Here is a 15,350-nt window from a genome sequence, read left to right on the forward strand (position 1 = left end):
AGAAAAAAGTTACAAGTGTTGGTGAAGATGTGGTGAAAAGGGAATCTTCAAGCCCTCTTGGTGGGAATGTCAACTGTGCAACCACTGTGGAAAGCCCTATGGAATTTCCTCAAAAAATTAAAGATAGAAATACCACATGATCTAGTAATTCTTTTTTAAAAATATTTATTTATTTGGAGAAAGAGTGAGCATGAGTGAGGGAGAAAGAGAGAATCCCAGGCAGTCTCTCTGCTGACAGCACCGCTTGAAATGGCACTCGATCCCCTGAGCTGTGAGGTCATGACCTAAGCCCAGATCGAGTCAGACACACAACCACCTGAGCCACCCAGACACCCCAGTGATCTAGTAATTCTATTACTGGGTATTTACTCAAAGAAAAACAGAAACACTGATTCAAAAAGAATATCACAGGTTAATTCTGCAAATAATTTCATAGCATTACTTTGGCTACCCAATAGTTTTCGACATAGCTTAATTTAGGTATGTGCAGCGTGAAGAGGTATCTTAAACAACTTTGATTGGGGTTGAACACTGAAATGAAAACAAAATAAAAGTAAAAGCACTTTAAGTAGAAAAATGTAAACATAGGGCTCCACCTATTGTATGCCTTTAAAAAAATTTTTTTTAAGTTTATTTATTTGAGAGAGAGTGAGCAGGGGAGGGGCAGAGAGAGAGAGGGAGAGAAAGAATCCCAAGCAGGCTCTTGGGCTCATCATGCTGTCAGCATGAGCCCAATGCAGGACTCAGACCCACAAACTGTGAGATCATGACCTGAGCTGAAATCAAGAGTTGGATACTTAACTGACTAAGCTACCCAGGCACCGTTATTGTATGCCATTTAAAGTATTTATTTACCTTGTTAGCAAATTTTGTTTTTAACACTATTATGGATGTGGTCTACTTTGCATTAACACATACTTGAAATAATAAAATAGTCAAGCATGGCATGTGGTGGTCTAAAAATCAAAGCAACACACTTGTTTATATAAACAACATCACTTGGTACCTACTAAGATAAATGTGATGATTACAGAATCTAACATCCTGTACTACACTAATAAAGCAAAGTGACCAATGAAGGCAGCAAATAGGGCTTAAAAGAGCCTAATCTCAACTGAATTTAAAGCATTCACATAAGAAAATGCATATTGCACAGTGTAAGCAAATGTTCCACCAAGCAATTTAAATGAGAGACAACAGAATATTCACCTAATACGTAACAATGATCTCAGAAGAGCAAGTGTTCTTTCTGTAAATGACAAAAGCTGTGAAAATATGGAAGAGTCTAGCACATGGAGAGTTACAAAGGAAAAATACAAAACCAAACCTAGGTATAAAATTTAAAAAAATTAAATATTGAAAAATTCAAAACTGTGGCTCATCAAAAATGTTGAATAATTGTCTTCTGTGAGAGCTCAAAGTGTTTGTTGATGTGAATGTGTTTACGTACAACTGAGGCTTACTGGTTAAATATCTGAGGAAGATCTGGCCTTGAGCACTTTCTTTACATCCTAGACCTGTAAACCAAGTTTTCTCAGTCATTAAAATAAACTTCTCAGCAGCTGCATTACTGTGAAACAATGGTCTCAAAACAAGAAAAGAAAAGCAAACAAAAATACCAAGTTGGCATGTGGCAGAATCTCTGAAAATGATAGTCTCCAAGAATTTCAAGTGACTGTTGATTATGGTCCACTAGGTTATAATATGTAATTCCATTACTTGCTGTTTCTCTTTTTAATTGGGAAAGTTTGCCTATCACTCTGACCAGTGCCCTATTTTCATCCTTTAGTTTCTATTTGTCTGCTTTTAGGTCTGGTAGCATTTGAGCTCTACTACTTCTGGTATTCTTTCTAAAGCTTTTTGTTCCTTTTTTTCCATTTCCAGTAGAGACTTCACAGTAAATCTTTCTTATCTCTAGATGCCTTTTTCCAACTGCATTTTAAGATCTGTCAGTTCCATACTTGCATCATGTAGCTATGTTTTCAGCTTTTTCTTTTCAGCTGGAATTTGTTCATAAAGGTTCTTAAAGTTAGGAATCCTCCTTTTCTAGCCTGCTACTGTAAAGTTTTCTTTCTTTTAAAAAAGTGATCCAAAGCATCCCAGTAAGGCATTGCACTGATCACTAATTGATGTGGGACTGGCTTTTTATGTAGAAATGGAATCTAAGTTTTCTTTCTTATTAGATCCCTCTTCTATATGATTGTTGTTCTTATTCATTTTCACTGATAGCTTATTTCCAATATTAAACTTCTGTAGATCTTATTTCTCCTTGTTGCCATCATTCTATGATTGATTTAGGTAGTGATTCATCTTCGTTCCTTTTTTTTTTCTCCCTGTCTTTCATTTTCCTTTGTTAATACTCTGGAGTGAACAGACGTTATACCTACAGGAGTATTTGTCCTGTTTAGTTGACTTGAAGCATAGAGTGAACTGTTCATGGTAGACAGTGAAGAAGAGTGGTTGAACTTGAAGTTGATTCTGGTCTGTAACACAGATAAGTCTTGTATGTTCTGAAGTACTTTTGTTTATATTCATCTTCTCTAGATGTTTCAGGCTCCCTTTCTTCTTTATCCTTCTTTATCCTGATTTCCTTCATTCTTGTTCTCTGGTTCTGGTACAACAACTTATTGTTTTTCAGCCTCTTCAGTGTCACTCCCTGCGTTGATTTTCTAGACTGTTTTTTGCTTTCTAGATCTTGCTTTTCTTTGGGATTCAAATTCTTCATCTCTAAGAGGATTGAGGTATGGTCTGCATCTCTCCTCACCTCTGGTGCCGAGGAGACACTGCCAGGCAGCAGTTGTCCTCAGGATTATTTTTTTGGAGGTTTTTATTACTTATTTAATCTCCTTACTAGTTTCAGGTTTATTCAGATTTTCTACTTCTTTTATCAGTCCGTCGTGGTACATTTTGGGTTTGTAGGAATTTGTCTATTTCATTTAGATTATCCAGTTTTTTGGTGTGCAGTTGTTCAGAGTACCCAAAATCTTTTTTATTTCTGTAAAATCAATTACAATGCCTTCTGTTTTGTTTCTGATTTTACTTGAATCTTTTCTTTTTTTTCCTAAGTCAGTCTAGCTAAAAAATTGTCAATTTTGTTGTGCTTTTGAAAGAACCAACTCTTGGTTTCATGGATTTTCACTGGTTTTTATTGTCTACGTTGTTTATATCTGCTCCAATTTTTGTTATTTTCTTTCTTCTGGTAGCCTTGAGGAGCAGACACTGGTAACTATTATATAATTTTATCACTGTAGAATTGCAGTATATTCCGACTCTGTGTTCATAGATGATTGATTAGGTGAGACTTCTCTAAGACTAGCAGACCTCTGTATGTAATACAGCACTCCCCCAAGTGTTACTGCTCATCGCTTTGCTTTATTTCACTTTTTTAATGGCATTTTTGTCATGTTATAATTTGTTTATTTACTCTCAGTCCACTTTGCTAGCATTTAAGTACGACTGGAGCAGGAATATTTAGCTGCATTATTATAATGATACGGCTCGAGCTCTAGAAGAGTACATAGTACATAACATTCACTAAATATTAGTTGAAGGACTCAATGACAGGGTGAATGAACAGTTTTACTGGTTTAACAACCTGTGTGGAATAATATTACAAAATTTCATTATATTAGGAAGTTTATAAGGTGTGGGTAAACTGGGACTAAGAAAGACCAGAAGAGAAAGGTATTTTTAGTTGGGGAAGATAATCTAAATCTTATTTGCTGTGGCCATTGGTGAGAGTAGTGATAAATCTGTATACTAGTAAGAAGAGCTTTCTCAAAAGCCTTGAGGTGAAAGGTGGGGAAGAACAGAATGTCTAAAGTGGAATGAATTAGAAGGGGTATTTGATGTAAAAAAAAAAAAAAAGATAAATGTAGGGCATTTTAAACATGGTGAAGAGGTTTTTTTTTTTTAAGAAAATTTATTTAAATTTAATACATACCATAAACTACACATAGTTAAAGTGTATAATATGGTAACTTTTGTCTTACGTATATACCAATGAAACTGTCACCACAATGAAGACAAGGAACATGTCCATCCTTGAGAGCTTCTTCTTACCCCTTGGTAATGACTCTTTATTCACTTGCTCTCCACCCTGTACCCAGGCAACCAATGATCTGCTTTCTGCCACTATACATTCATTTGCATGTCCTACAGTTTGAAATAAATGGAATAATAAAGTGAAAATTTGTTTTTCCTGGTTCCTTTCAGCATATTGTTTTGAATTTTAATCCAATTTGTTGTGTATCAAGAGATCTTTCCTTTTTCTTGCTAATTTGTATTCCATTGTATGAACATTCATTTTCCTATGATAGATATTTGAGTTACTTCCAGTTTTTGTTACAAACAAAGCTGCTGTGAGCATTCCTGTATAACTATGCACGCGTCCTGGATATTGTATGGTGTATACACACATACCTAATATTTAGTCTCTTGGATAATTATAAATGGAATGGCTGGATCGTATAGGTTTATGTTTAAAAGAAATCACCTATTTTCCAAAGTAGTTACACCATTTTACATTCCTACAAGCAGTGTGTAAAAGTTCATTTCTCTATGTCCTCACCAACATTTGGTAATACTAGTTTTTAAATTTTAGTCATTTTAGTAGGTGCGTAAGTGGTATCCTATTGTGGTTTTAATTAACATTCTCTTGATAGCTAATGATGTTGGGCATCTTTGTATGTTCTTTTTTGCCATTAATATAACCAGGGAAGTGTCTGTTTAAATATTTTGCTCAGTTTTTAACATTTTGGTTTTAGAACTCTTTATACATTTTGGCTGCTGGTTGTTTAACAGATATATGATGTGAAAATATCTTTCACTAGTCTGTGGCTTCTCTTTCCATTCCCTTAGTGGGGTCTTTTGAAGACCAGAGTCCAATTTCTCATTTATTCTTTTGTGGTTCATGCTTTCATTGTCCTTATCTAAGAACTCTTTGCCTAATTCTAGGTCCCAAAGGTTTTCTGTTACATTTTCTTCTAGGAGTTTTATAGTTTTAGATTTTATATTTAGGGTTATGGTCCATTTTGAGTTAATTTTTTTATATGTTATGAAGAATGGATTAAGGTTCAATTTAAAATATAGATATCCAGTTATTTGTTAAAAACACTATTCTTTCCCCCACTGAAATGCTTTTGTTGAAAATTTGTTATTATATCATTTGTATCTATTTCTGATCTATTATTTCATTTACCCATTTTTCTATCTTTATACCAATACCACATTGTCTTGATATTGTAGCTGTGTGTATAATAAATCTTGAGATCAGGTAGTATTAGACCTCAAACAAATTTTTTTTTGCAAAGATTTTTGGCTATTCTTAAGACCTTTTCATTTCCATATGAATTTTAAGAATCTTGTCAATTTCGGGTCACCTGGGTGGCTCAGTTAAGCATCTGACTCTTGGTTTCAGCTCATGTCATGATCTCATGGTTTTATGAGATGGAGCCCTTCATCTGGCTCCGTACTGACAGCGTGGAACCTGCTTGGGATTCTTTGTCTCCCTCTCTCTCAGCCCCTCCCCCACTTGTGCTGTCTCTATCTCTCGCAAAAATAAAATGAAACTTAAAAAAAAAAAAGAATCTTGTCAATTTCATCTCAAAAGTTTGCTGCAATTTAAATTGATTGCACTGAACCTCTAAATCAGTTTGAGATTTACAATAATGAGGCTTCTGACACATGAACAGGACATAGTCCTTTTATTTAAGTCTCATTTCTATTTGCATTGTTTTCTAGTTTTCAATGTATAAATGTTTCCATTTTCTGTCAGACTTACCACAAGTCTTTCACATTTAAAAGAAATTCTGTAGATATTTTAAATTTTAGTCTGATCGTTTGTTGATAGTATATGGAAATAAAACCGTTTATTGATCTAGTATACTACAACCTTCCTTCCTAAACTTACTGATTAGTTCTAAGAATAGCCCTTTTGTTGTTGTTGTTTTTGGCAGAATACATCAAGTTTTCTGTATAGAAAATCATAAATCTATAAATAAAGATTGCTTTATCTTTCCCTTTCCAAACTGGGCATCTGTTATTTTTTTTTTGCTTATACTGATTTAGAACTTCCAGTACAATGATGAATGGAAGTTATGGGATTGATTTCTTTCACTTTGTTCTTTTTTTAAAAAAAGTTTTTAAATGTTTATTTATTTATTTTAAGAGAAAGAGATCAGGGGAGGAGCAGGGAGAGATGAAGAGAGAGAATTCCAAGCAGGCTCCACACTGTCAGTGTAGAACCTGATGTGGTGCTTGAATCCATGAACCATGAGATCATGACATGACCCAAAACCAAGAGTCAGATGCTTAACTGACTGAGCCACTGAAGTGCCCCACCTTCACTTTATTCTTTTTTAACTTTTTTTTTTTAATTTACATCTAACTTAGTTAGCATATAGTGCAACAATGATTTCAGGAGTAGATTCCTTCATGCCCCTTACCCATTTAGCCCATCCCCCCTCCCACAACCCCTCCAGTAACCCTCTGTCTGTTCTCCATACTTATGAGTCTCTTCTATTTTGTCCCCCTCCCTGTTTTTATATTATTTTTGCTTCCCTTCCTTTATGTTCATCTGTTTTGTCTCTTAAAGTCCTCATATGAGTGAAGTCATATGGTATTTGACTTTCTCTGACTAATTTCACTTAGCATCATACCCTCTAGTTCCATCCATGTAGTTGCAAATGGCAAGATTTCATTCTTTTTGATGGCTGAGTAATACTCCATTGCATGTATATACCATTTCTTCTCTAGCCATTCATCCATCGGTGGACAGTTGGGCTCTTTCCATACTTTGGCTATTGTCGATAGTTCTGCTATAAACATTGGAGTGCATGTGCCCCTTTGAAACAGCATGCCTGTATCCCTTGGATAAATACCTAGTAGTGCAATTACTAGGTCGTAGGGTAGTTCTATTTTTAATTTTTTGAGGAACCTCCATACTGTTTTCCAGGGTGGCTGCACCAGTGTGCATTCCAACCAGCAGTGCAAAAGAGAGCCTCTTTCTCCGCATCCTCGCCAACATCTTGTTGCCTGAGTTGTTAACGTTAGCCATTCTGACAGGTGTGAGGTGGTATCTCATTGCGGTTTTGATTTGTATTTCTCTGATGATGAGTGGTGGTGAGCGGTTTTTCATGTGTCAGTTGGCCATCTGGATGTCTTCTTTGGAGAAGCATCTATTCATGTCTTTTGCCCATTTCTTCACTGGATTATTTGTTTTTTGGGTGTTGAGTTTGATAGGTTCTTTCTAGATTTTGAATACTAACCCTTTATCTGATATGTCGCTTGCAAACATCTTTTCCCATTCCATCAGTTGCCTTTTAGTTTTGCTGACTGTTTCCTTCACTGTGCAGAAGCTTTTTACTTTGTTTCCTTTGCCTCTGAAGACATGTTGAGTAAGAAGTTGCTGCGGCCAAGGTCAAAGAGGTTTTTGCCTTCTTTCTCCTCAAGGATTTGGATGACTTCCTGTCTTATGTTTAGGTCCTTCATCCATTTTGAGTTTATTTTTGTGTATGGTGTAAGAAAGTGGTCCGGGTTCATTCTTCTGCATGTCGCTGTCCAGTTTTCCCAGCACCACTTGCTGAAGAGACTGTCTTTATTCCATTGGATATTCTTTCCTGCTTTGTCAAAGATTAGTTGGCTATACGTTTGTAGGTCCATTCCTGGGTTCTCAATTCTGTTCCATTGATCTGAGTGTCTGTTTTTGTGCCATCACTTTATTCTTTATTATCAAGATTGCTTTAGTATTCTAGGGCCTGTCCTTTTCCATTCAGATTTTAGAACAACCTTGTCTAAGTTTGTAAACAACAACAGCTTTCTGTGATTTTAATAGAAATTGCATTAAATCTATAGATCAATTTGGAGGAGAACTAACATCTTTACAAGTTATGATCTTCAAATCAATAGACATGATATATCTCTTCATTTGTTTGATTTCTTTCAACAACTTTTGTAATTTTCTTCGTAAAGATCCTTTATGTGGTAAGTATAAGTCCAAGTGTTTTGATTCCTTTGAACTGATTCAAATAGTGTTATGTTCTTATTTCCCTATGCTTATTATTAGCATATAGAAATGTGATTGATTTTTATGCACTGATGATCTTGTATCCTTTAACTTTGCTGACCTCACTAAGTTTTAGGCTTAATTTTGGTAAATTCCTTTGGATTTTCTATGAAGGCAGTAATTCATATCAGTTTTATTTCTTTCCTTTCTGACCTCTATGCTTCTAATTTTGTCTTCTTGTGTTATTTTGTTGGGTAGGATTTTCAGTACTGTGTTGAATTAAGTAGTGAGCAAACACTATTGCCTCATTCCTTATCTAAAGGAGGAAATGTGCAGTCTTTCACCATTAAATATTATGTTTGGTCTGTTTTCCTTTTTTGTATATACTCTTTATCAAGGTGAATAAATTCCCCTCTATTACTAGTTTGCTGAGAGTGTTTGTCATGAATAGTGTTGGACTTTTGTCAAATGATTTTTCTGTGTTGATTGATATAATCACGTTTTTTCTTTGTATCTTTTTGATAAATGGGTTACATTGGTTAATTTTCATATTTAAGCCAGCTTTGCATACCTGGAATACATTTCACTTTATCATAGTGTGTGATTCTATTAATAGATTGTTGGATTTTGTTTGCTAATATTTTGTTAAGGATTTTTATGGCTAAGTTCATGATAGACATTGGTCTGTAGTTTTCTCTCTTGGTATGATTTTGGTAATTCATACCATTTTGGTATGAATTACCAATTTTGGTAATTCCCTGATAAAATTATCTGGCATGTAGTCTCTCCTCTTGTGTTTTCTGGAAGAGATTGTATAAAATCGGTGTTATTTCTTTAAATGTAGGTGATTTCTCCAGTGAAATTGTCTTTTCTTTTTGTGAGGTCTTTACTTAAGAGTCAGTTTTAATTTGGACTATGTAGATTATCTATTTCATCTTGGTTGAGTTTTGGTGTTTGTGAAAATGGTCTATTTCTTCTACCTTGTCAGATTTATGAGGCTAGAGTTGTTCATAATATTTTTGCATTATCCTTCTAATGACTGCAAGAACTATAACTTGTTAACATCCAGATCTGTAATTTCCAGTATCTTTTTCGATTCTGATCCCTTTTCTTTTTCTTTGCTTTTTCTTGTTATGAGTATCATTTTCCAGTTTCTATACATGTCTGATAATTACTGATTTGATGCAAGACATTGTGAATCTTACCTTGTTGGGTGCTGGATATTTTTGTATTCCAGTGTTTTGTAAACCTTTCTCTGCAGTTCAGTTGTTACTTGGAAACAGCTTGATCCTTTCAAGTCTGATTATTAGGCGGCACCAGAGCAAGATTTTAGTGTAGAGCTAATTACTTTCACTATTGGGGCAGAACCTTTTGAGTACTCTTCCCAATGCCTCACGAAGAGTGAAGTTTGCCAGTCTGGCTGGTAGAAAGAGCATTAATCCTGGCTTTTTTGACACCCAGTTACTGTTTTCTCCTTCATTTCAAGCGTTTATTTTTCCAAACTTTGATAGATTACTTATATGCATACACTGACCAATATTCTGATGAGTACTTACATAGACCCTCTGCAAGCTCTGGAGCTCTCCTTTTGGTGCAACTTTCTGCTCTTTGGTTCTCTGCTCTGTGAATCTAGCTTCCTTGGTCTGTCTGTACTCTTAGTTCTTTCTCCTCAACCCTGAGAGTCTGCTGGTTGTTGCCTAGGCTCCCCTTCCTATGCTGTGTCCTGTAAATTTTCTTAAGGCAGTAAACTGAGCAATCAAAGGGGTTACCTCATTTGTTTCCCATCTTTGAGGATCACTTGAAAACCATTGTTTCATACATTTGTCTGGTTTTTCCATTGTTTCAGGTGAAAGTGTAATCCATTCCTTGTTACATCACTTTGGCCAGAGGTAGAAATTTGGGATTGTTTTATAAAATTTAATTTTGTTTCATAATTATGTAAGTTTTTAAAAAATGTTTATTTAGAGAGGGAGCAAGAGCACAAGGCAGGGAGGGGCAGAGAGAGAGGGGGACAGAGGATCCGAAGCAGGCTCTGCACTGACAGCAGAGAGCCCGACGTGGGCTTTGAACCCAGATCCATGAGATTATGACCTGAGCTGAAGTCCAATGCTTAGTCAACTGAGCCACTCAGGCACCCCTCATAATTATGTAAAAATTTGAGGTTCTAAAGTTAAGTCAACAGAACATGTACATTCAGAGAAGATTAGGTACTGTCTCTGTACCCTCTACCTTATTTTCTTCTTTCCTGTCGTAGGAAGTATCTAAAATGGGCAACGATTCCCACCTCCAGATATCCTTTGTTGTAATACCCTCCATATGAGTAAGTAGCTTTGAACCAATGGAATATAGCAACATTGAATGAGTGCTACTTCTGTGATTAGGTTATAAAAGACTGACTTCTGTCTTGCTTACAGACTCTTTCTCCTGCCTCATTAAATATACAAGTCACAAGTTGGAGAGTCCTACATGGCAAGGTACTATGGGTAGCTTTCTTTCAACAGCCAGTAAGGATGTGAATGCCCTTCGTTCGACAATTCTTGAGACAGTGAATTCTGCCAACAATCATATTTCCTCATTTGAACCTTCAGATGAGATCCCAGCCTCAGCCAATACCTTGATTATAGATTTTTGGGAGTCCTTATAGTAGAGGACCCAAATAATCCTTGTCCGGATTCCTGACACACAGAGACAATAAATGTGTGTTGTTTTAAGCCACTACATTTTGGGGTAAGTTGCTACATTTCAGTAGATAACTAACAACACTTCCCACCCCCACCCCCCCAAGAGAGAACAGGGGAGGGGCAGAGGGACAGGGAGAGAGAGAATCTTAAAGCAGGCTCCACACACAGCACAGAGCCAGATGTGGGGCTCAATCTCACAACCGTGAGATCATGACCTGAGCTGAAATCAAGAGTTGGATGCTCAACTGACTGAACCATCCAGGCACCCCTAACAACATCCTTTATAGATAATATTTTGATGGTTTATTCTTTCTTTGCCTGCTTTTTTTCAGGTAAACATACATACAGTTGATCTTCATTATTCACAGATTCCATATCTGCAAATATACCTAATTGTTGAAATTGATTTATAAACTCCAAATCAATGTGGTCCTTTTGCAGTCATTAGCAGACATATACAGAGTGAAAAATTTGCATTGCCTCATGCACACATTTCCATGTGAGACTGAACTGAAGGGATACTCTTCCTCTTGTTCCAGCTTTCAAGAGGATGGAAATAGCAGGGGCAGTGTACTGAAGTGTAACAACCTCCAGCTCTAGGGCCGCTCTGGTGGAGTCTGAATCCAACTCTGGCACCTGTTAATGGAGTCACCTCAGGCAAGTCACTTAATGCTTCTGGACCTAATTTTCTCTTTTGTAAAATAAAGTATAATTTACCAGGATTAATTGATTATAAGATTATAATCTTAATTACACAAAGTTGTAAACTTCACGAAGTTGCAGTTTAAGATTATATCCAATATATATGTGTGTGTGTAAGTATATATATTTATATATTTCCCCTAGGAGCAATGTTTTTTTTTTATTCACTAATTCTGTTTGCAACAACCTTATATAGGACATAAACATGAATTATGACAATTGACTGCATATATATTCATTTTCACATTTTATAAAACTAAATGGTAATAAATTTTTCATTTTTTTCTTGTAACATTATATCCTGAATTTCATCACTCAATTTAGTACATAGAGATTTTTCTGTCTCTCTTACTGATGAATAATACTGTTTTATGTTGATACCATAATTTATACAACCAGACTTCTATTAGTAGATGTCTGGTTAACTGCTATCTTTTGATACTAAAAACATTATTGTAATAAATAATCTTTTGACCATATTTTTTTGTCTTTTTTTTTTTTGGCCAATATATCTTTGAAATATATCTTGGAAGTGGATTTTTTGAATCGAAGTGTGAAAGTTATGTAGCGTTGTGATTTTAGAGATATGTCCATATACCCTTTGACAATCCTCCCCTTAAGAAGTGGAGCTCAATTCCCATTTAACTGTGGGCAGGCAGGCCTTAGTGAATCACTTTGAGCAAACAGAATACAGAAGAAGTAATAAGATACCACTTTCAACTTAGGTTCTAAAAAGAGTGTGGTTTCTGTTTTGTGTGCCTTTGCTCACCCTCTCTCTCTCCCTTGACTTGCTCAGTCTCGGTAGAAGCTGGCTATCACATTATGAGGCAGGCTTGGGGAGAGGGAAGACCACGGCCATGTCAGGAGTAGCCTAAAGAAAGGCCCACATAGTGAGGAAGTAAACCTGGAAACTGATATTCTGAGACTTGTCATCAGCCACTCGATTGAATTTGAAAGAATATTCTCCTCCACTTAAATAACTGCAGCCCTGGCCAGCAGCTTGACTGCAACCCCAACCCCATGAGACGAAACCTGAACCACTCAGCTAAGCTGTTCCCAGGCTGACGCACCGAAATATGTCACAGTAAATGTTTATAATTTCACACTAAGTTTCAGGTAATTCATTACACAGCAACAGATAACTAATACGTGTATTTATTTTTATTTTTGTTTTTTATTTTTTTAATAGTTTCAAGTTCTTTAAATTCCAGTTAGTTAACATATAATATAATATTAGTTTCAGGAGTAGAATTTAGTGATTCATCACATACCTATAACACTCAGTGCTCATCACAAGTGCCCTCCTTAATACCTGTCACCAATTTAACTCACCCCCCCTGCCAACCTCTCCTCCAATAACCCTCAGTTAGCTCTCTGTAGTTAATAAACCAGTTAAGAAATGGGCAGAAGGCGTGAATAGGCATCCTTCCAAAGAAGACATACAGATGGCTAACAGACACATGTAAAGATGCTCAACATCACTCATCATGAGGGAAATACAAATTAAAACTACAGTGAGCTATCACCTCACACCTGTCAGAATGGCTAAAATTAACACAGGTGTTGGCAAGGATGTGGAGAAAGGGGAACCCTCTAATGCTGTTGGTTGAAATGCCAAGGTGCAGCCACTCTGGAAAACAGTACGGAGGTTCCTCAAAAAGTTAAAAATAGAACTACTCTATGATCCAGCAATTGCACTACTAGGTATTTACCCAAAGAATACAAAAATACTAATTCAAAGGGACACATGCACCCTAATGTTTATAGCAGCATTATGAATAATAACCAAACTATGGATAGAGCCCAAACATCCACTGACTGATGAATGGATAAAGAAGATGTGTATAATGGACTGTTACTCGGCCATAAAAAGAATAAAATTTTGGGCACCTGGGTGGCTCAGTTGGTTAAGCATCCGACTTTGGCTCAGGTCATGATCTCGCAGTTTGTGAGTTTGAGCCCCACGTCAGGCTCTGTGTTGACAGCTCAGGGCCTGGAGCCTGCTTCTGATTCTGTGTCTCTCTCTCTTTCTGCCCCTCCCCTGCTTGCACTCTGTCTCTCTTTCTCTGTCTCTCTCTCTCTCTCAAAAATAAATTTTAAAACATTTAAAAAGATAAAATCTTGCCATTTGCAACAATATGGATGGAGCTGGAGTATATAATGCTAAGTGAAGTAAGTCACTCAGAGAAAGACAAATACCATCTAATTTCAGTCATGTGGAACTTAAGAAATGAAACAGATGAACATAAGGGAACAAAAATGATAATTTTCTTGTTTCTGAATCCATTTACAGAACTGAGTTAAGCAAAGCCTCAGAGGGACTCCTTCATCAACTTGAGCCCATTTTATGCCTGTCAGTTCCATGCAAAATTCAGAAAGAATTGGATGTTCCTGAGGCTGGACATAGGCATGGAAGTGGAAGTCGGATTCAATTTTTCCAGTTAATGTGTTCAGCAAAGTGTTGAAAGTTCATTAATTTCTTGGCTCTGGTGGCGTTTCCCATCATTCCTACATGCTGACTCAAAATCAGTGACAATTATGTAGTCAAACAATGGATATGCTTCTTCCTAGATTTCCTTTTGTTGGTGCAACTGACTCTTCTAATGAATTCAAGCTGCCATGCCAACTTCTTGGTCACCATTCCCAGCACGCCTTTGTCCTCACAGCCCAACTGCTGGAAGTCACTAATACATGTGACTTCACTAATACATTTTGGCTAGCTATTGCTAAACCACCTATATAGGGACTGTATCATTTTTCTGTCCCACCAGTACTATATGAGAATTCCTTATTCCCTTGGCCTTATCAACACCATATATTTCCAAAAGTAGAATACTTTTTAACAGGCTAATAGATGAGAAATAGGATCTTACTGCAGCTTTAATTCTTATTTCTTTCATTACAAGGGAGGTCTCCTCCTTCAGCTTGTTTTTTAATGAGATACTACATTAGGGACAGCTTTGCATCATGCTTTGGCTCAAGAGCTAAACTTTTTTAAATTACTACAAAGTTCTCATGGTTAGGCCCCTTCCCATATTTACAGCATCCACTGGCATCACTCCTTGAGGAGTCTTCTTTTCTTTTTTTTTTTTAAGTTTATTTATTTTGAGAGAGAGAGCATGTGTGTGAGCACAAGTGGGGCAGGGGCAGAGACAGGGAGGGAGAGAGAGAATCCCAGGCAGTTTGCTCACTGTCAGTGCAGAGCCTGATGTGAGGCTCAAATTCACGAACTAGGAGAACATGACCTGAGCTGAAGTCACAGGCTTAACTAACTGAGCCACCCAGGTGCCCCACTCCTTGAGGATTCTAAATTAATCATTATTATACCCCTAGTGCCTAACACAGTGGCTACACTGCCTTAAGCACAAGGCATGCAATAAATATTGATGTAACTGTGGGAGTTCAAATTGATCGCAACTGCCCACTTTTTACCCTTTTTTAAATAATTACTTAAAAAAATTTTTTTTAACGTTTATTTATTTTTGAGACAGAGACAGAGCATGAACGGGGTAGGGTCAGAGAGAGGGAGACACAGAATCTGAAACAGGCTCCAGGCTCTGAGCTGTCAGCATAGAGCCCGACGCGGGGCTTGAACTCACGAAATCGGCCACTTAACCGACTGAGCCACCCAGGTGCCCCTAAGTAATTACTTTTTAAATTTATAGCCAGGTTAGCATATACTGCAACAATGACTTCAGGAGTAGATTCCTTAATGCCCCTTACCCATTTAGCCCACCCCCCTTCCCACAATCCCTCCAGCAACCCCGTCTGTTCTCCATATTTAAGAATCTTTTATGTTTTGCCCCCTCCCTATTTTTATATTATTTTTGCTTCCCTTCCCTTATGTTCTTCTGCTTTGTATTTTAAATTCCTCATATGAGTAAAGTCATATGGTATTTGTCTCTAATTTCACTTAGCATAATATCCTCTAGTTCCATCCACATAGCCGCAAATGGCAAGAT

General features: G+C 36.7%; 1 pseudogene; it reads right to left on the reverse strand.

Annotated features, from left to right (window-relative positions):
- Positions 1-1,209: 1,209 nt before the first annotated feature.
- On the reverse strand, positions 1,210-4,042 carry LOC128315710 (protein phosphatase 1 regulatory subunit 12A-like; annotated as a pseudogene).
- Between the last annotated feature and the right edge of the window lie 11,308 nt (positions 4,043-15,350).

This window comes from Acinonyx jubatus, chromosome A1 (assembly GCF_027475565.1).
Source record: "Acinonyx jubatus isolate Ajub_Pintada_27869175 chromosome A1, VMU_Ajub_asm_v1.0, whole genome shotgun sequence".
Classification (NCBI taxonomy): Eukaryota; Metazoa; Chordata; class Mammalia; order Carnivora; family Felidae; genus Acinonyx; species Acinonyx jubatus.